At 37.6% G+C, this 22,058-nt stretch overlaps 1 protein-coding gene across 5 annotated transcripts in view; it reads left to right on the plus strand.

The window, feature by feature from the left end:
- The window catches only part of EXOC6 (exocyst complex component 6), a gene marked incomplete at its 5' end in the record, with an annotated part of 209,091 nt that overhangs the window by 12,967 nt on the left and 174,066 nt on the right, over window positions 1–22,058 (plus strand). The window lies entirely within an intron of this gene.

Genomic DNA, 22,058 nt, shown 5'->3' on the forward strand with positions numbered 1-22,058 from the left:
CAGCGCAGCTGGAGGGTGTGGCTGCCAAGGCGCCTCTGACCGCGGGAGCCGCGGCGCCGCCCCGCCTTCTCAGTCCAGTCCCGGCCCTGGCCTGGGGTCTCGAGGACGCGCCTGGGGCTTCCTGGCTCTCGGATCGTGCAGGGGCCGGGGGCGGCTTGGCTGCGGGCGTGGCGGAGGCGAAGGTTAAGTGCCGACAGCCGGCGTGACCGAGGTACCGACGCTCGCGCAGGTGGAAACCCTGGCGAGCTGGGCTGCCGAGGGCGTGGGAGAATTGAAATTGAGCGGGAGACGCCGGCACCATTATCGCCCCTCCCGCGCGGCCAGAGTGGGCGAGGAGGGAGCGTGGGCTGGAGGGGAGGAGCTGACGCTCGGGAACGCGCTGATGTGACCGTGCGCTCGCTCTGCAAGCCTGGGGAGCTTTTACTTATTTACGAACGTTTCATTAATTTTGCATGCATTTCGCAGTTTATTTTAAAAAGAATCTCCACCCTTTAATAATAGTACAAGAACAATGAATATTCCAGACTGAATACCTGCTGCCCTAATAGAATATTAGCCGGGTACTATAGTGATCCATTAGAGCGTTAGGCACTTTCTTCAAGGATGAGTGCCTTTTAAACATAAGGTTTCATTTTTCTTTGTGATGATAATGAAATTATTATTCGCTTAGGGAACTTGGGACTCGTTGGGCTTTAATCATTATTATTTCTTCAGGATACATTCCTAGAAATGGAGCGCTGGATATTTTGTGGACTGAGGATGTAGTATAAAGTGAAGCCAGTTCAAGTTATGATGTAAATCCACCTTGCTCTGATAATCCGGAGACCTGGGTTCTTGGTTTACCCTAGTCTAACCACTGATGAAGTGTGAGGTCATGGGTAAAAATCATTTAACTTCTCTGGACCTTGATTCTTTATTTGTAGACAGGGGAGGGGTAGGTGTTTAGATGCCCAGAAAGCTCAGGACCTTAGAGACCTTGCCTATTTGTTTACTGCTGTATGCCTAACACGGAGCATGTGGTAGGCATCTGATATATTTTTGTCAAATGAAGTTCCATTTATGATATGATAAGAATAATTAGTGCATTTTCTTAATTTTTCAATGTAATTCTTTTCATAAAACTCTGCATTTGGTAATGAAAGTAGAAATCATAGACTAAAAGGAAGCTTTGTTTTCCTCACTGCGTGGTGAAACTGAAAGAGTACAGTATGTGGTATAGTTATCAGAACAGTCCATTTTTGAAAATAGTATTGGTTATGAAGGAGATGCTTCTTCTTGAGAAAATGTGCTAGGCAGTATCCTTGATAGCAGATGAAATTGACTTAGAAGAAAAATTTGAAATACAGTTGGCTCTTGAACAATATGGATTTAAACTGTCGATCCACTTATACCTGGAATTTTTTAAATAGCAAATACCGTGGTACTACACGATCCACAGTTGGTTGAATCCGAGGATGTGGAACCTGGGATATGGAGGAAACCAGTGTATGGACAGCTGACTATAGGTTATATGTGGATTTTTCACTGCATGAAGGGTCCGAGGCCCTAACCCCTCATTGTTCAACAGTCAACTGTATATTGAGAGATTCTTGTGACACAAATAGAATATATGTATTCATGGTGTTATCATTCTGTTCTATTTTGCTGGACATTTTTGTAACCTGCTCACTTTGTTGCAATCCACACTCTTCTTTTTAGCGAACTATGTTGACTCATACTTATCCTATATATACACTTGTCATCTCTCATTTATAAGCAGACTCTTTGCACACACATGTAGAAGGCACTATTAGTGGTTTTTTCTCTTGAACAATTTAAGCTACTGTTATCTTTTCCCAAGGTTTCACTGAGTGACATGCAAATACTAAATTTAAAAAAAACTTTCATTATGGGAAAATTTAAGTGTTTTAAAAAGTATAAAAGTCTAATGGACCACATGAATTTATCGTCTAGCTTCATTTCAACCCCTGGCCAGTCTCATTTGATCTCTTCCCATTTCCACTCTTCCTCACCCTGGGTTATTTTGAAGCAAATCCCAGACAGCAGTTCATCCATAAATATTTCAGCATTAAGATTAATTTTTGTTGTTATTTCTCAATTAAGTTTTAGCTGGCATGTAGGCTTATGTTGTTATAGTTATTATTAATATTATTTTTCTTAGTGGCAGATTTTTTTCAGCCTGACCTTTTCCTGACTCACTTTTTATCAGATCAGTCTTCCTGGAGGAGGCCAGGTGATTAAATGAGAAGCATATTATACACTTTTCACAGGGCCTGGCATATGATGTGGTTCTTTGGCCACAATGGAATTAAATTAGAAGTCAGTAGAAAAGTATCTGGAAAATTCCCAAATATTTGAACACTGAACAACGCACATCTAGATAACCCATGGATGAAAGAAGAAATGGAAAGAGAAATTAGAAAGTATTTTGAACGAATAAAATGAAAACACAACATATCAAAATTTGTGGGATACAGCTAAATCTATAATTAGAGAGAAATACACTAAACACCTCTACTGGAAAAGAATGGTTTAAAATAATGGCCTCATCTTCTAAGTTAAGAAACTAGAAGAAAAAGAGCAAATGAAATCCAAAAGAGCCAAAGAAAGATGATAATGATCAGAGTGGACATCAGTGAAATAAGAAATAGAAAAACAGTTGAGAAAATCAGTGAAACTGAAACCTGGTTCTTTGAGATCAGTAAAATTGATAAACTTCAATTTTTGAGGTCAACATTAACCTGATACCAAAACTAAACAAAGACATTTCTAGAAAAGGAAACTATACACCAGTATTATTAATACACACACTAAAACACATTAAACAGAATTTTAGCAAATTAAATCCACAATATATAAAAATAATAAATGGGATTTATTTCAAGAATGCATGCTGGTTAACACTTGAAAAACCAACTGACGTAATTCATATTAAACTAAAAAAAATTATATGATCATCTTAATAGATGCAGAGAAAGCATTGACAAATCTAACATTCATTCCTGATAAAAACCCTCAGAAACGAGGAATGGAAATTCCTCAGCCTGAAAAAAGGCATCTATGAAAAACCTGTAGCTAACATTAAACTTAACGGTGAAAGGCTGAATGCTTTTCTCCTAAAATCAGGAATAAAGCAAGGATGTTCATTCTCACAACTTCTATGCAACACTGTACTAGAGGTTCTAGCCAGTATAATAAGATAAGGAAAAAAAATCTTGATTGGAAAATCATCTTTATTTACAGACAATGTAATTATCTATAGAGAAAATCCTATGGAATGCATAGAAAAGCTACTAGAACTGTTAAGTGGGTTTAGCACGGGTATAGGACACCAAATCAGTATGCAAAAATCAATTGTATTTCTATGTGCCAGCAATGAACAATCAAAAATTGAAATAAAAAATTAATAGCATCAAAAAATATGAAATTAAAAAAAAAAAAATATGAAATTCATAGGGATAAATATGGCAAACAATGTGAAAGATTTTTACCTGAAAACTATAAAACATTGCTAATAGAAATTAAAGAGGACCTAAATAAGTGTACACATAGGCTGTATCCATGAATCAGAAGATTCAATAATGTTAAGATGTCATTTCCCCCAAACTGGTCTTTAGATTTAAGGCAATCCCAATAAAAATCCAGCAATTTTTTTGGTAGAAATTGACAAACTGATTCTAAAGTTCATATGGAAATGCAAAAGACCTAGAATAGCCAAAGTAACTTAGAAAAACATGAAAAGTTGGAGAATTTACATTACCTGGTTTTAAGATTTATTATAAAGCTACAGTATCAAGACAGTGTGGTACTAGCATCAAGCTAGACAAATAGATCAGTGAAACTGAGAAGACTCCATAAATAGGTTTACACACGTGGTCAGTTAATTTTTGGCAAAGATGTAAAGGCAATTCATTGGAAAAGATAGTCTTTTTAAATAACAGTAGTGGAACGTCAGATATCTATATGGAAAATAATGAACTTTTAAATGTATTTTGCATCATATTTAAAAGTTAACTCAAAATGGATCGTAAACCTAAACGTTAAATGCGAAACTATAAAACTCCGAAACTAAAAAACTAAAAAACTACAGGGGAAAATTTTTGTGACTTTGGGTTAGGCAAAGATTTCTTAGATACTATTACAAAAGCATAATACATAAAAGAAAAAATTGATAAATTGGACTTTATCAAAATTGAGAACATCTGGTCTTCAAACACACTGTTAATGAAAAGACAGGCCACAGACACGGAGAAAATATTTGCAAGTCACATCTCTGATAAAAAAAAAAAAAATTGCATCCAGAATGTATAAAAGAATTCTTTGAGACTGACGGATAAGAAAGCAAACAACTCCTTTAAAAAATGGGTAAATCCAAATGTAAAATAGATAGCTAGTGGGAAGCAGCCGCATAGCACAGGGAGATCAGCTCAGTGCTTTGTGACCACCTAGAGTGGTGAGATAGGGAGGGTGGGAGGGAGACGAAAGAGGGAGGAGATATGGAGATATATGTATATGTTTAGCTGATTCACTTTGTTATAAAGCAGAAACTAACACACCATTGTAAAGTAATTATAGTCCAATAAATATGTTTAAAAAAATGGGTAAATGATTTGAATGGATACTTCACAAAAGGAGGTATGTAGAGAGCAAATAAGCACATGGAAAGAAGATTAACATCATTAGTTGTTAGAAAAATGCAAATGAAAACTGCGGGGTAAACCATCACACTATTGGCTTGTCTAAATAAAAGACTGACCATACCATGTATTGGTGAAGTTGTAGAACAACTGGCACTCTCATATATTGCTATGGGAATTTCATAGATGCTGTTTTTCAGGTTGAGGAAGTTCCCTTCTAGTCCTAGTTTGTTGAGTGTTTTTATTATGAAGGAATGTTGAATTTTTCGGTTGCTTTTTCTGCCTCTGTTGAGATGATCATGTAGCTTTTGTCCCTTATTGTATCAAAGTGGTGTTTTACATTAATTAATTTTCAGATGTAAACCAACCTTGGGTTTGCAGAATAAATCCCACTTGGTCATAGTGTATAATCATTTTTATATGTTGCTGGATTCCATTTATTAGTATTTTGTATAGGATTTTTGCATGTATATTCTCGAGATATTGGTCTTTTATTTGCTGGTGATGTCTTTGGTTTTGGCATGAGAATAATACCTCATAGAATGAGTTGGTTAGTGTTCCTCAATTGAGATGAATGTGTTTTTATTTCTCCCTTTGTTTTATTTTTGTGGTGTATCACATTTATTTTTTTTAATGTTGAATAACTCTTAGATTCCTGGGATAAATTCCATTTGGCCTTTTAACACGTTGGATTCAATTTGCTAATATTTTACTGAGTATTTTTACATATATATTCATAGGGAATATTGGTGTGTAGTTTTCTTTTTTATGATGTCTTTATCTGGATTTGTTATCAGTAATGCTGGCCTCATAGAATGAATTAGGGAGTGTCCCTACTCTTCCGCTTTTTGGAAGAGTTTGTGAAGGAATAGTGTTAATTTTTCTTTAAATAGATGGTAGAATTTGTCACCAAAGCTTTTCTTTCTTGGAAGGTTTTTGATTATTGATTCAATCTCTTGTTATAGGTCTGTTCTGATTTTCTATTCTTATTGCACCAGTTTCGGTAGTTTGTGTTGTTCTAGAAATTTGTTCATTTCTTCTAGGTTACCAGGTTGTTGGTATAAAATTGTTCATAGCATTCCTTTGTAACCTTGTTTATTCCTGTATGATTGGTAATACTGACTTCTTTTATTCTTGACTTTTAGTAATTTGAGTTTTTTTCTTGGTCAATTTAGCTAAATGTCAATTTTATTGATCTTTTCAAAGAACCATCTTTTCGCTTCATTGATATTTCTCTATTGTTTTTCTATCATCTATTTCCTTTGTAGCTAATCTTTATTTCTTTTCTTTGCTTGTTTTAGGTTAATTTGCTCTCCTTTTTATTAGTGTTTTGGGATGGAAGAGTAGGCTATTGATTTGAGATCTTTCTTATTTTTAAATATAGGTTTTTGCAGCTATAAATAATCCTCTAAGCACTGCTTTAGCATCATCCCGTAAGTTTTGGTATTGTGTTTTTTCATTTTCATTCATCTCAAAGTATTTTTAAAATTTCCTTTGTGGGGGCTTCCCTGGTGGCGCAGTGGTTGAGAGTCCACCTGCCGATGCAGGGGACATGGGTTCGTGCCCTGGTCCAGGAAGATCCCACGTGCCGTGGAGCGGCTGGGCCCATGAGCCATGGCCGCTGAGCCTGCGCGTCTGGAGCCTGTGCTCCACAACGGGAGAGGCCACAACAGTGAGAGGCCCGCGTACCACAAAAAAAAAAAAAAAAAAAAAAAAAAAAAATTCCTTTGTGATTTCTTCTTTGAGTCATTGGTTATTTAGACGTGTGTTGTTTAATTTCTATGTATTTGTGAATTTCTCAAACGGCCTTCCATGGTTAATTTCTAATTTCATTGCATTTGGTCAGAGATCATACTTTGTATGACTTCAGTCCTTTTAATTCATTGAGGCTTGTTTTATGGCCTCACATGTGGTCTCTCCTGGAGAATGTTCCATGTGCAATTGAGAAGAACATGTATCCTGATGTTGGGTAGAAGATTCTATAGATGTCTGTTAGATCTCATTAGATAATAGTTGTTCAAAGTCTTCTACTTCCTTTTTGATATAATGCTTAGTTCTATCCATTATTGGGTATTGGATAGTTTTTGCTTCGTGTTTTGGGCTCTGTTGTTAGGTGTATAAATGTGTATACTTGTTACATATTCTTGATTGATTGACTCTTTTTCTATCCTTTTACTTTCAACCCTTTTTTTTTTTTTTTTTTTTTTTTGTGGTACGTGGGCCTCTCACTGTTGTGGCCTCTCCTGCTGCGGAGCACAGGCTCCGGATGCGCAGGCCCAGCGGCCATGGCCCACGGGCCCAGCTGCTCCGCGGCACGTGGGATCCTCCTGGACCGGGGCACGAACCCGTGTCCCCTGCATCGGCAAGCGGACCCTCAACCACTGCACCACCAGGGAAGCCCCAACCTATTTTTATCCTTGAATCTAAAGTGTGATGTATCTGTTTTTTATCCAGTTTGATAATCTCTGACTTTTGACTGGACTGTTTAATCCATTCATATTGAATGTTAATATTTATATAGTTGGATTTATAGCTGTCATTTTACTTTTTGTTTTCTGTCTCATTTCTTTTTGCTCCTCTGTCCCCCCAGACTTTTTTATTTTTACTATTTTTTGTTAAGTGAATATTTTCTAGTGTAACATTTTAATTACTTTAGTGATTTTTTTCCAGTGTCTAAAAGAAATTTATTTCTTAGTGGTTGCTCTCAGAATCAGCTTCAGATTAATTCTAAATTAATTCCAGTGAAGTACCGAAACATTACTTATAACTCTGTTTCCTCTTTCCCTTTTTTGTGCTATTATTATAATATCTTACATCTATATATGTTACAAACACAACAATATGGTGTTACATTTGTTGCTATATATAACTTTTTATTTTTCAAAGAAGCTGAGAGAGAGCAAGTATATTTATAGAGTTTGTTACATTAGCCTTATTTACTATTTCTAATTCTCTTTATTTGTTGCTGAGTTTTTAGTTGTGTCATTTTCTTATTCCATTACAGCTTTGTTCCCACATACTTAATTTGTGCTGTTATTTTCAAATATGTTTCTGTATGTTGTCAATACAGTTATGTACATATTGTCCTATGCAATTGCTTTTTAAATTAGTTAAGAGAAGAAAGATGCATTTATACTGTCTTTTAGAATTACATAGTTACCTTTGCTGGTGTTCTTGTGTGTGTGTGTGTGCATGTGTTCATATTGCCATCTGGGTTCACTCTTTTAATTATGAAGAACTTCTCTTAGTATTTCTTGTAAGGCTGGTCTGCTGGTAACTAATTCCCTCAGTCTTTGTTTATCTGCAAGTGTCTTTATTTCGCCTTCATTATTTGAAAGATAGTTTTGTTGATTATAAGATTCTTAGTTGACAGTTTTTTCTTTTAACACTTTGAATATATTATCCCACTGCCTTTTGACCTCCATTTCTTCTGATGATAAGTCAGCTGTTAATCTCAGTGGGATTCCCTTATATGTGGTTTTTTCCCCCTTATTTTCAAGATTTTTCCTTTGTCTTTCGTTATTTTTACTGTGATGTGTCTGGGTATGGAGTTCTTTGTATTTATCCTTCTTGTAGTTTGTCGATCATCTTAGATGTTTAGTTTAATGTTTTTCATCAAATTTGGGAAATTTCAGCCATTATTTCTTCAGATACTCTTTTTGCTCCATTTTCTTCCTTACTTTGGTACTCCCATCATGTGTATGTTGGTGTGCTTAACGCTGTTCACGTTTCTCTGAAGCTCCGCATTTTCTTCATTCTTTTTTGTCTCTGTTTGGATTACATATTCTGTGTTAGTCTATGTTTAAGTAGTCTTTCTTCTGCTAATTTATGTCTACTGTTGAGATCTTCTAATGAGTGTTTCTTTTCTGTTGTTGACTTTTCAACTACAGGATTTTAACTTGGTTCTTTTTTATGATTTCTCTTTCTTTGTCAATAGTCTCTTATTTTATTAGACATTGTCATCATACCTTCTTTCACTTCTTTAAGCATGTTTTGTTTTTAGTACTATGAACCTAGTACTTTGAAGTCTTTGTTAACTCCACCATCTAAGCCCTCTCACAGGGCCTGTTTCTTTTCCTGTGTGTGGGTCATAGTCTCCTATTTCTTTGCCTATCTCATAATTCGTTGTTGTGGTTGAAAACTAAAATGTTTAGACAGTATATTTTATCAACTCTTGATACTGATTCCCACCCCCACCCCCCCCCAACTACCTTCTGGGGCTTTTTTTTTTTTTCCCCTAATATTTATTTTATTTATTTATTTATTTATTTTGGCTGTGCCAGGTCTTAGCTGTGGCATGCGGGATCTTTGTTGTGGCATGCAGACTTCTTACTTGCAGCATGCATGTGGGATCTAGTTCCCTGACCAGGGATTGAACCTGGGCCCCCTGTATTGGGAGCACTGAGTCTTAGCCACTGGACCACCAGGGAAGTCCCTGGAGCTTGTTTTTGTTTGTGTTTGTTTGTTTAGTGGCTAGGCTGGACTATTTCAGTCAAGTGTATTTCCCTCACAGTGTGAAGCCTCTGCTGTGGCTCCTCAGAGGGCACAATCTTGGCATGTACACAGTCACTCTGGAATGACAGTGGTTTTAGCAGAATTCTCTTTATGTTTTTCCCTGATCTCTCTGTTAAGCTGTCTGCTTATCTTTTGTTTTTTTAAATCTTTTGGCCACGCCCCATGGCATGTGGGATCTTAGTTCCCTGACCAGGGATCGAACCCATGCCCTCTGCATTGACAGCATGGAGCCTTAACCACTGGACCACCAGGGAAGTCCCTGCCTGCTTATCTTGATATCACACTGAGATGTTAGAGTCCAGTAATTGCTGGCTGGTTGCTTTATTGATTTCAACAGTATTCAGGGGCATAAGTTGTTTCACAGTCTAATCCAATTAAATCTGGTCCCCTTTGCAGTGGTAGTTTTTTTTCCCCCCTTATGCAAGTAATTTGTTGAGGCAGTACTTTCAGATAAAACCTGTAGGAGTGAGGGAAATAGGATAGGGTAGAGGAGATCTAAAAGTGTGGGTTCATCTTAAGTCTAGCCTCAGCCTGATTCCAGGAGGAGCTCTGGAGTTAGAGTGTTCTCACAGGGACTTCTCTGGTGGCACAGTGGTTGAGATTCCCGCCTGCCAATGCAGGGGACACAGGTTCAATCCCTGGTCTGGGAAGATCCCACATGCTGCGGAGCAACTAAGCCCGTGTGCCACAACTACTGAGCCTGTGCCCCTAGAGTCCATGCTCTGCAACAAGAGAAACCACCACAATGAGAAGCCTGTGCACTGCAACAAAGAGTAGCCCCCGCTCGCCGCAACTAGAGAAAGCCCGTGTGCAGCAATGAAGACCCAGTGCAGCCAAAAATAAAAAAAATAAAAGAATGATATCACAGAGTTGTTCCACTTTGAGGCAATGGGGCTGAACTTTTACTCCCACCTCCAACAACCTCTCATTGGCTATAGGCTACCCCCCAGAGTGTGTGACTGCTGGGGGGGTGCATACCTTCCCAGGCATTACTGGGCAGAGTGCGTCCTACTTGCTGGTCTCCAGAGAAGGGTGCAGCTCTGGGTCCTTAGTAGCTGGGAGGAGAATGCACCACCAGGTAACGGGGATCTACTACACACCCCAGCAGCTAGAACACATCCAACTAGATCACGCTTAGTAAGTTTGAAGGAATAAATGATAGACTTTTTCATTTATTTCTCTACTTTATATTTATTCCTGGCTTAATGATTTTTCTAGTGGATTAAGTCCCCTAATCTTCCCAATCTTGATTTTTAAATATTACTTAGAGAATTGTGATAAAATACATGTAACATAAAGTTTACCATTTTAAATGTGCAGTTCATTTCATTAAGTACATTAACATTGCTCTGCAGCCATAACCACCATCCATCTCCAGAACTTTTTCATCTTTCCAAACTGAAACTGTACTCATTAAATGGTAACTCCCCATTGTCCCAGCAGCCCCCGGTAACTACTATCATACTTTGTTTCTATGAATATGATTACTTTAGAGACCTCATATAAGTGGAATCATATAGTTGTTCTTTTGTGACTGGCTTATCTCACTTAACATTATGTCATCAAGGTTTATCCATGTTGTAGCATGTGTCAGAATTTCCTTCCTTTTTGAGGCTGGATAATATACTATTGTACGTATATACTACTTTCTGTTTATCCATTATTTGTTGATGGACGCTCAGATTGCTTCCATCTTTTGGCTGTTGTGAATGCTGCTGTGAACATGATGTACAAATACGTGTTTGAGTGCAGGGTTAGTTTTTCAGGCCAATCTCTGAGGTTTGTTCTGATCATAGGAGGGCTCTTCACATTTTCTTTCTCTGGTTCTTTTTGGTAAACTGGCTGACCTATGATTTAACTTGTTGATCACATGGAGGTACCAGCCTCCTCTCAATTGTTTACTACCAAAATCTCCATTGTTTTCAAGAGTACCATAATGTTTGGACTTCCTTACATTCTGTTCTAAATAAAGTCAGCTTTTTGGGGGAGAACTTTGCAATTTTCTCCTGCTTCTTCCAGTGGGGATAATCTCTGCGCCACTGCACCAGAGCTTGGGGCAGGAACAATGGCCTGTTTCAAGTGACACTATTCTTAAAGAGCAGCACTCTGGATGGGGCAGAGGAGTAGGACTCTGTGTGGGGCAGTAATCTCTGTTCTTCTTGGCCTGCCCCTTAAAGTGTACAGCCTCTGTCCTATGAGCTTGTTACAGACCAGGGTTCTTGGCCTTCCTTAATCAGTAGAAATTGATAAGAGACCAGACAAGAAATTCAGGCGAGGCTTTATTGGGGCCCCTGCTACAGCAGGGGGGGAGCGAAAACAAGTAACAATTTCCTTTGCTCGCTCCTCAAGGTGGGGGCCAGCTGGTTCCTTAAATGGGGTGAAGGTAGGGGTGTGTCCAGGGGTCAGGCTGGAGGGGTGGCTTAGGTGGTTTGCCCACCCCTTTGGTGGTGTTGAGTGCAGGGGGCATGCACAGTACCCTGCTTTTGCTCTTGACACCCTATTTTTGCTCCTGGCTCTTCAGAAGTGGCAGTTGGGGTTTTTTTTTGGTCTTTTTGTGTCTTCTTGTCCATAATTTGCCCCATCTGCACATGCAGGCAATTATTTTTAGTCCCTTATAGTTTCTTTGTATTTTGTTGCTGGAGGAGACACTTGCGCAGGTTCAGACACTGCAGCAAAGGGTCCCAGGTCCCAGGTCCCAGCCTGTCTCAAGCTGAGGTGGGGCAGTTGGGATCCCAGTATTCCTGGCTACTCCATCTTCGGGAAAGCCTCTGTCCTATGACATCCTTCATGGGGCTGGGTGGAGGAAGGAGGGCTGGGTGGAAGAAGGAGGCCCCCAACCTTTCAGCCACACTCACCTGGAATTTAGCTTCTGTAACATAGAACTGTGGGGGAGGGAGGATGAGAAATGCTGTATACCTGCCCTTTTTCTGACCCTTAACTGAAACCTGGAGGAGAGGAAGCCCTGACTACTTAGCCACACCCAGCCAGGATGGAGCTTCTATCATGCTAAGCTGGAGGAAGAGTGTTAGTTGTGGTTCAGGGGCCATAAGCTCTTACTGTTCTTAGTAGATTTTCTTGGATAAATGTCTCTTCATTTGCTGTATGCTCTTGGGACAATTTTCAGAGATTTCAAATGGTGTTTTTTGTTTTTAAGTAATTTTCATTGGTTATGGTTGTTTCACTAGGAAGTAGGTTCATGAATTCTGGGAAGCTTCATCTTGTTTTTCATTTAAATAGAAGTAGAATTCACAAAACATAAAATATGCCATTTTAAAGGTACAATTCAGTGACATTTAGTACATTCACAATGTTGTATAACGATTACCTCTATCTAGCTGCAAAACATTTTCGTCATTACAAAAGGAAACCCTGTACTCGTTAAGTAGCTACTCTCCATTCCCCCTCTTCTCCCAGCTGCTGGCAACTACTACTCTGTTTTCTGTCTCTATGGATTTATCTTTTTTTGATTTTTCATTAAAATATTGATAGAAGCATACAGTATATGACTTTTTGTGTCTTTTTTCATTTCAGCATAATGTTTTTTTCTTTTTGCGGTACACGGGCCTCTCACTGTTGTGGCCTCTCCCGGCGTGGAGCACAGGCTCCGGACGCGCAGGCTCAGCGGCCATGGCTCACGGGCCCAGCCGCTCTGCCGCATGTGGGATCTTCCCGGACTGGGGCACGAACCCGTGTCCCCTGCATCGGCAGGCAGACTCTCAACCACTGCGCCACCAGGGAAGCCCAGCATAATGTTTTGAGATTCATTTATATTGTAGCAATGTATCAGTACTTCTTTCTTTTTTATGGCTGAATAATATTCCACTGTGTGGATATTCCACGTTTTATTCATCCATCAGTTGGTGAACATTTGGGTTGTTTCTACCTTTTGGTTGTTGTGAATGTGCTGCTATGAACATTCACGTATAAGCTTTTGTTTGAATGTCTATTTTCAGTTTTTTTAGGTATATATCTAAGAGTGGAATTGCTGAGTCATATGGCTATTCTATGTTTAACTTTAAAAAGAGTCTATTTTGTGAAGTGTCAATAGTTTGAAGTGCCGCAGGGCTCTGAAACTGTCCATTGTTGAAGCCATAAACTCAGACTTACAGCTTATAGCAGAGCTTTCGGGCAAGCGTAAGAGTGAAACAAAGACTATCTGTAGATGACAGAGGCTTAATGGCTATGGTTAATTTATTCCTGTAACTAATATTAGAATGGAGAAGAGTAAAATTTTCTGTCAGGTACAATACATTACTACTTAAAAGTTTTGATTAGTGAAAACATAGTTATAGCTAGCAATTTTTGTCCCAGAAATTGACATTCATGGGCTTCCCATGAAGAGTACAATTCCAAAAATGTTTGTATTATAACATTTTTTACTTACACATTTAACCTAGGAAGGGTGAGCATCTCTCTAATTTGACAGCTCTTCCCGTGCAACATTTACTATAGTAATATATCAAACAAACCTCATTATTTATAGTCTTTCTATAAGATGAAAATAAATAACTGTGCTCTTTCTGGGTTCTTCTGGGAAATCCCCAAGACAGTTTTGGTGTGAAAGATATCTTGAAAGTTTTATTTTATTTTTTCTATAGTTAGGATCCAAATTTGGAAAGGCAAAGTCAAAACAGTTGTCAGAGGTTGCCTGAGAAGCAAAACTTGGTTAATTAAAGTGAAAGTAAAGCATTTGAAAAATAAACATAGATAACTTGATTGTAAAGAAACTTAGTTCTTTCATAAGTGAGAGGAAACCTTTTCTGTTTTTTATTGAATAATCAAGAATATAATAAAGTCCACATGAAGTACAGACATTATTCTGGCAAAACAGTCATCTAGGCAGATTACATAGAAGGTAAAGAGTAACCTTGCATATTTTAGGCAGGTCATTAACCAGTAAACCAAGGAAGCAAGCCCAACAAAACTGAACAAATGTTGCTGAATTTTAAACATATATCATAGTGTATTTTCAGTCTTATATTGTAAATGAAGGCAAATAAAATTCATTTTCCATGTTTTGTCCTTCATTGTGCTCTTCCGTGTTCTTAAACAGTTTGCTTTAGAGCACTTGTTCTTTTTTTTTGGGATCTGTGAGGTCAAAACTATTTTCAAATAATGCTCAGAGGTTATTTACATTAAAATGCAGTGCATTCATCATTGCTACTTTCAAATGAATCAGTCAATTTAAAAAAAAAATTCTCAGTTTTGGGAATTCCCTGGCAATCCAGTCGTTCGGACTTGGCGCTTCCACTGCTGGGGGCCTGGGTTCCATCCCTGCTCCGGGTACTAAGCTCCTGCAAGCCGCGCTATGCAGCACCCCCCATACACACACACACAAAGTCTCAGTTTTAGTTTTTAATGCGGTAAATATCAATAGTTAGAATCCACATAAACAAAAGCTTTTTCGATTTCTCAGTAAGTTTTGAGAGTTATGTAAAAGAGACCCCCAAGGGCTTCCCTGGTGGCGCAGTGGTTGAGAGTCCGCCTGCCGATGCAGGGGACACGGGTTCGTGGCCCAGTCCGGGAAGATCCCACATGCCGCGGAGCGGCTAGGCCCGTGAGCCATGGCCGCTGAGCCTGCGCGTCCGGAGCCTGTGCTCCGCAATGGGAGAGGCCACAGCAGTGAGAGGTCCGCGTACCGCAAAAAAAAAAAAAAAAAAAAATAGAGATAAGAGACCCCCAAATTTGAAAACTACTGCTGTAGGAGAAAGCTGCTCTTTTTCCTTGATAGAACAGAAGTACATACACAGTTGTATTTCTCTGTCACTGTTCCTAGTATCTTAACTACTGCTAATGGTTCTAACTTTTAACCAAAGTAACTAATTTATATTTCACATTGAAACACGGAAGTGGAACATTGAGAATTGTCTGAGTAAGAGCAAATCTCTGAATACAACTTCTTACAGATACAAACGTCACTTTTATACCTTAAAGTGGCAAAAATGAACACTTTCATGGATGCATCCGGAAACGATAGCTTTTCAATAGCATATAAAAATAAGAAGCAAAAGTATATAAACTTAGTTATGCTTAGTAATCAGTCTGCTAGGATTCCATTATACTTAAAAATTAACTGCTATCCAGTGATTGTCTCTTAATTAACTTAATATTAAGGTTTTAAGTTACCTAAAGATCTTAGAAATTAATCTTTAATATGTGTTGAAATAAAAAGTTTGTCAGAGTAATGATTCTGCTTAGTTGAGCACAAATTTACATTTTTAATCATCTTGAATATTTTTGTAGGGTAATGTTAGCTTGTTTGATTAGTAAACCTGTGTGCGTTCAGGGAAAAACAAACCCAAGTGGAATAAAATGATTAATCATAAAAAATAAATAGCTATTTTTATAAACCAAAATGATCCAACTAGGCTTGTTTGCTGAAGTTGTACAGTTAACTCTTGAACAACAGGGGTTTGAACTGCGCAGTTATACACAGATTTTTTTTCAGTAGTAAATACAACAGTACTACAGGGTCCGAGGTTGGTTGAATCGGCGGATGCAGAATGCCGATACAGAGGAACCTTGGTTATGGAGGACTAACTATAAAGTGATATGTGGATTTTCAACAGTGTGGAGGGTGGGTGCCCCTAACTCTTGAGTTGTTCAAGGGTCAACTGTACGTGAATTATGTGAACTTAGATTTTTTTTTTTTTTGCGGTACGCGGGCCTCTCACTGTTGTGGCCCCTCCCGTTGTGGAGCACAGGCTCCGGACGCTCAGGCTCAGCGGCCATGGCTCACGGGCCTAGCTGCTCCGCGGCATGTGGGATCCTCCCGGACCGGGGCCCGAACCCATGTCCCCTGCATCAGCAGGCGGACTCTCAACCACTGCGCCCCCAGGGAAGCCCTGAACTTAGATTTTTTAAATGTTTCTAAGTTAATTCATGTAGGAAGAAATCTTTAAAGAAGTCTAGCACATTTAAAGTGTTAGAAATTCAATTTCTTTTGTTTTCTGGGAATTTTACAAATATTCCATTTGTGTAAGTCCTTGTTTTTTTTTGTTGTTGTTGTTGTTTTGTTTTTATCAATAAGCCAGTCAAAACAGAGTTCCTTTAACTTAAGAGACTTTAAAATCTAAATACTGAATAACCTCTGGAGATAAATTGTTTGATTTATCACACACAATGAGAGGTAAAAACCTTTCTGAATTACAGATACGGAGCTTTATAGCTCTGATTCTATAATTTCACCCCCAGGTCAAGAGACATGAGTTGTAGAGAGAAAACCTCCCTGGTCTAGTTATCAAAGAACTGAAAACGAAATTCTTAAAAAATTTGAGCTCAAAATAGACAAACCAGAGTGTCTTTCATCTTGTACCCAAGAGATTTGTCATCCTTGTATAGGGATCACCAAATAAATGTCAAACTATGAAACCAAATTCTCAGTCATTGCTACCACTTAGGGGTAATAACTTATTGGCCATGTAGTAACTGGAAACCAGATGAAAATATACAGTCTGTAGAGAGGGAAAAGAAACAAAACAAAATTTACAGAAACAGAGAGTCAGCAAAGTTAAATGTATGTTGCCACTTGAGTTTTCCTCCTAGAAGCCCTTGAAAAGCTAAAGCAGCCCATGAGGTGCAGTTCTCTGGTAATGCAGTTTCCTGGTTCTGCTGGGTGAATCCACTGGGCATCCTGGTGAAACCTCCAAAACTATTAAAAGATAATTTTCAAAAATGATAAAATTATACAGATATAAAATTAGGGAATCCCCGGCCGTCCAGCGGTTAGGACTCCGTGCTTTTACTGCCAAGGGCGGGGTGGGGGATGTTCAATCCCTGGTCAGGGAACTAAGATCCCACAAACTGATCGGAATGGCGAAAAAAAAACCCAACCAAGAACCGTCCCCCCGCAAAAAAACCCCTAAAAACAGAGCTGTGATGACTGAGTGAGAAAGTCACAGCTATCATTAAGTAAAAATTAATGCGTGCCAGGGAATTTTTTTTTTTTTTTTTTGCTGTACTTGGGCCTCTCACTGTTGTGGCCTCTCCCGTTGCGGAGCACAAGCTCCGGACGCGCAGGCTCAGCGGCTATGGCTCACGGGCCCAGCCGCTCTGCGGCATGTGGGATCTTCCCGGACCGGGGCACGAACCCATGTCCCCTGCATCGGCAGGTGGACTCTCAACCACTGCACCACCAGGGAAGCCCCGTGCCAGGGAATTTTATTTAACTTAATAATTAATGAGAGAACCAGTAAGATGTTACAATTGTTTTAAAGGCAATGGCAAAAAAAATGATATAGGCATTTGGGAATGCTGAAATAGATTTGTCAGTAGACAAATTACTGGTCAGTATCTGCAGGGCAATAATCAGTTGCATTCCACTGGTGAAAGTGTTTTGCATTTCTATGGGCAAGAGTAACTTGCATTACTATCAGCTTTCAGCAATTTACAGAAATGTAAAATAGCCCAAGACAGTGAAAGCCACAGATAATATAGAAGGGTGCGCTAGATGGGACATTCAGTAATTGTTTTTGTCCATTTCAAAATCTTTCACAATTTTTCTTGCCATTAGTTGGAAACATTTTTTTTTTTCATTTTGTCTTTTACTATGCTTATCCCTTTTTTGCCATGCAGAAGTTTTTATGAAAATAAAATTCAGGGAATTCCCTGGCAGTCCAGTGATTAGGACTCCACGCTGTCACTGCCAAGGGCCCAGGTTTGACCCCTCGTCGGGGAACTAAGGTCCCACAAGCCGTGCAGCATGGACAGAAAAAAAAAAAGAAAAGGAAATTCATCAATCTTTGGCCTTTTTGCTTGATTTTTGAATTATAGGAAAGTGTTCCATGCTACTAGGTTATAGGGAAATCGACTCATGTTTTCTTTTGGTACTTGTATGGTTTTATTTTTTACATTCGCATTTCTGATCCTCTTGAATTTGCCTGGGGTATGATGTGATTTTATCTTTTTTTTTTTTGGCTGGCCCCCTGCCCCTGCAGTGGAAGCACGGAGTCATAACCACTGGATCACCAGGGAATTCCCTGATTTTATCTTTTTTTATATGGCAAGCCAGCTATCTTAACACTTCTTATTAAAAAGTATATCTTTTTCACATTGATTTGAGATGCTGCCATTATCATTTACTGCATTTTCTTATGTGGTGGGTCTATCTCTGGTTTTTATCCTGTTCATTGTCTACATGTCTGTTCATGTGCTATATACCATCATACAATTATAGAGACTCTATTGTTATAATATCTGGTAGGGCTTCCCTCACCTTATTGCTCATCTTTTTCAGGGGTGTCCTAGTGACTCTTCCTTGTTTATTCTTCCAAATGAACTTAATAAACTTGTCTCATTCTAGAAAAGTCCTCAAAGTATTTTATTGAGAATGAGTTAAATTTATAAATTAAATAGTGAGAACAGACATCTTGCTGATGTTTAGTCTTCATATCTATGAACATGTTATGTCTTTCAGGAGAGTTAGAAGTTTTGCACAAATAAATTTTAGAATTCTTTAAGGTTACGTGTAGTTATTTTAGTTGGGTCTTTTCTTACATTCTCATTTTTGTTTATATATGTGAATGCTGGTAATCTTTGTATGTTAATTTTTAACCTCTTAACTTTATTAAATTTTCTTACTGTTTGTAGTAATTTTTTCCCTATTGATTCCTTCTGGGTTTTCTAGGAATGTAATTATATAATTTGTATATAGAAATAATCTTACTTCTTCCATTCCAGGTCTTAAACCTTAGATTGCTATGTAGTCAAACTTCATAGCCTAATAATTGCAACACAGTAGAGATAGTGGGCATCTTTATCTTTATCTTGACTTTAGCAGGGAAGCCTTTAGTGTTTCCTCATTAAGGAGAACTCTGGCTTTTGAGCCGAGGTATTTATATTTTATTATGCTGAGGAAAAATACCCATTTTATTTAGTGTTTTTAACATGAAACACTGCTGAATTTTGTCTTTCCTGTGTCTATGGAGATGGTCATATGATTTGTTTTCCTTTTGCTCCATTAATATGATTGAATTTATTAATGTATTTCCTATTTTGAAATAGTCCTGTCTTCATAGAATAAATCCCATTTGTGTCATGATGAATTGCTCTTTTAGTGTGCCATTGGATTCTGTTTGTGCATATGCTTTTCAAAATTTTTTTGCATTGATACTCATAAATGAGATGGTCTGTAGTTTTCTTCTTCGGTGCAGTCTTTCTCAGGTCTTTGAATCAATGTTGTGCTTATTTCATTAAATAAAATTGGAAGTTTTCTTTGGAATAATATAATTAGCATTGATTATTATCTAATCTTTAAAGTTTTGTTAGAATTAATGATGAGATCAGCTGGGTCTGGTGCCTTTCTTTTTCTTTCTTTTTTTCTTGTAGGAGAGTCTTGATTCCTTTCTTTATTTCTTCTGTGACAGTTGGTCTGTGTTACACTTTCTGTCTATACAGGGTCAGTAAGTTTTATTCTTTTGAAAAATTATCCATTTCTTCAAATTTATTTCAGTAGTGTTGTGCAAATGTAGTCTTATGCTAAAATTTCTTCAATTTTGATGGCTTATTTTATCCCCCTTGTCAGTTCTAATGTAGATATTTGTGATTTCACTCACTTTTTCCTTGATTAGGTTTGCTGGTGGTTGGTCTGTTTTGTTGATTTTTTAAAAATATCTGTCTTGGAATTTATTCATTCTAGTAATTTCTGTTTTCTAACTTATTCCTTTCTGCTTTTATATTTAACAATTTATTTCTTCTGTTTCTTTTGATTTATTTTTTATAGCTTTTTGTATTTTGCATTTGCTTTATTTTATTGAGGTAATTATTTAATGCTATTAATTTTTCTCTGATGACTGATCTAGCTGTATCTCTCATATTCTGATGTTTTCCTTATTGCTATCTTTTTTTTTTTTTTTTTTTTGCTGTACGCGGGCCTTTCACTGTTGTGGCCTCTCCCGTTGCGGAGCACAGGCTCCGGACATGCAGGCTCAGGGGCCATGGCTCATGGGCCCAGCCGCTCCGCGGCATGTGGGTTCTTCCTGGACCGGGGCATGAACCCGTGTCCCCTGCATCGGCAGGCGGACTCTCAACCACTGCGCCACCAGGGAAACCCTCCTTATTGCTATCTTAAAGAAATTCTGCTGTTTTATTTTTGTATTTTCCTTTGATCCAACAGTTTTCTAAATAGTTATGTCTTAAAAATTTTTCTAGATGTGTAATTTTTTTATTTTTAAAAATTTGCTTTTAATCTTTAGTTTTATTACACTACAGTTAGATAAATCTGTTTGTACTAATTCTATTCTTTGGAATTCACTGAGGTTTTTATTTGTGGCTTAATATATGGTTAGTTTTCATGAGTGTTTCATGTACTCTTGAAAAGAAAGCATATTTTTTATTTGGGTTCTCAGTTTTACACACAGACTCCTTATTAAATAAGTTGGTTATATCTTCTAAGGTCTCATATTGATTTTCATCTGATCTTTCTTGAATTGAGAGAGGTGTGTTACTGTCCCATTTTATTAGTTACTGTCTCTTCTCACATCTCTTATAGTTTCTGTTTTATGAAAGTTTGTTGCTAAAGTTTTGGGTATATAAATACTAATGTTATATTTATATTTTGAACTGTATTTTTTAGCATAAAGTGCACAGATTATAAGTGTAAAACTCAAATAATTTTCTCTTTTCCATGGTGAATGGTGGTTTTTGTTGTTGTTGTTTTTGGTTGTTTTGCTGAGAAGTCAATCTTAAGAGAATTTCTCCTTAATTATAGATTAATACTCCTGTAAAGGACTTTGGTAGCATATATAGATCATCTCTTAAGCTATTAGGCAAACTGCACATTAGATCTGCTGTAGACAATTTGATATTTTTGTTGAATTTTCTAAATTCTTCTAGGGAAGCAGTCTATGTCTGCATTCATTAATCTGCTTAATTGTTTAAGGTTTTTGAATTAAAATTTATTTAGCAATTCAATTTGTTATCCTAGAGGAGAAATTAAATTTCTGTGTATTAGGTGTTTCCATTCCTCATCTTTAGCTTTTTACCAAGTAGCACAAAAGTCAACAGGAAGAGACATCTCCTTGGTCAGGAGTGTAAAAACAGGAAGGAGGAAGTCTATTGCAAATCTCTGTTAGCTGATTATTAATTCACATTTCACCATAGAGGATGTCCATTAACGGTCATCTTTGTGCTGTGTTGTTAACCAGAATTTCAGTGAGTGTTAATGTTGGTATTACAGAATGTCAATCCTAGTTATAGGAAGTAATGTTAACTAACAGACTGCACTAGGCTCTTTCCTATGCATGGAAATAGGATACTATTCTTGAGAACGAGGCTGAGAAATTGTACATAGAGGAAAACAAGGCAAGTAAAATATAACATCAGAAATGCGGAGAAAATCATCTTTTGCTTTTTTGCCTTTGCTTGATCTTGATGCTTTGATAGGTTGTATGATCCTTTAAGATATGATCATATCCATTTTTTTAAAAAATTAGGGCATGTCAACTCTATCACTGAAATATTGTTTGACAGAATATCTTCAATTGAATTAGAGGAAACACCTGGGCATTATTTACTAAAGCATTCTAAGAATGCATGTGGCAAACTAGATGAAATATTTCATGGGAAAAGAGTGAATATTTTGTTAACAAGAAATCTTTTTCAGCATTTTGTAATGAAAGAAATTAAATGTTGTGTTTATACATTTCTGTGTTTATACATTCCTAGAGTTGCTAGACACTCTCAGTTACTCTGCAGCTACAAGATACCTACTTGGTTTAGATACCCAACACTGGTATTTTAGGACACTTATCCTGAGTTCTTTACTTGGCTGTACAATATTGTGGTTGTTTTGAAGAAGTTAAAAGTGTTGTGTAAAAGCTAGATGGCATTGTATTATTACTGTTTATTATTATTATTCTAGAGACCTGTTTGACATTTACTTTTCCTCAAGCGTCTGTTTAAACTATG

Source organism: Grampus griseus (assembly GCF_964374135.1).
Source record: "Grampus griseus genome assembly, chromosome: 16".
Classification (NCBI taxonomy): Eukaryota; Metazoa; Chordata; class Mammalia; order Artiodactyla; family Delphinidae; genus Grampus; species Grampus griseus.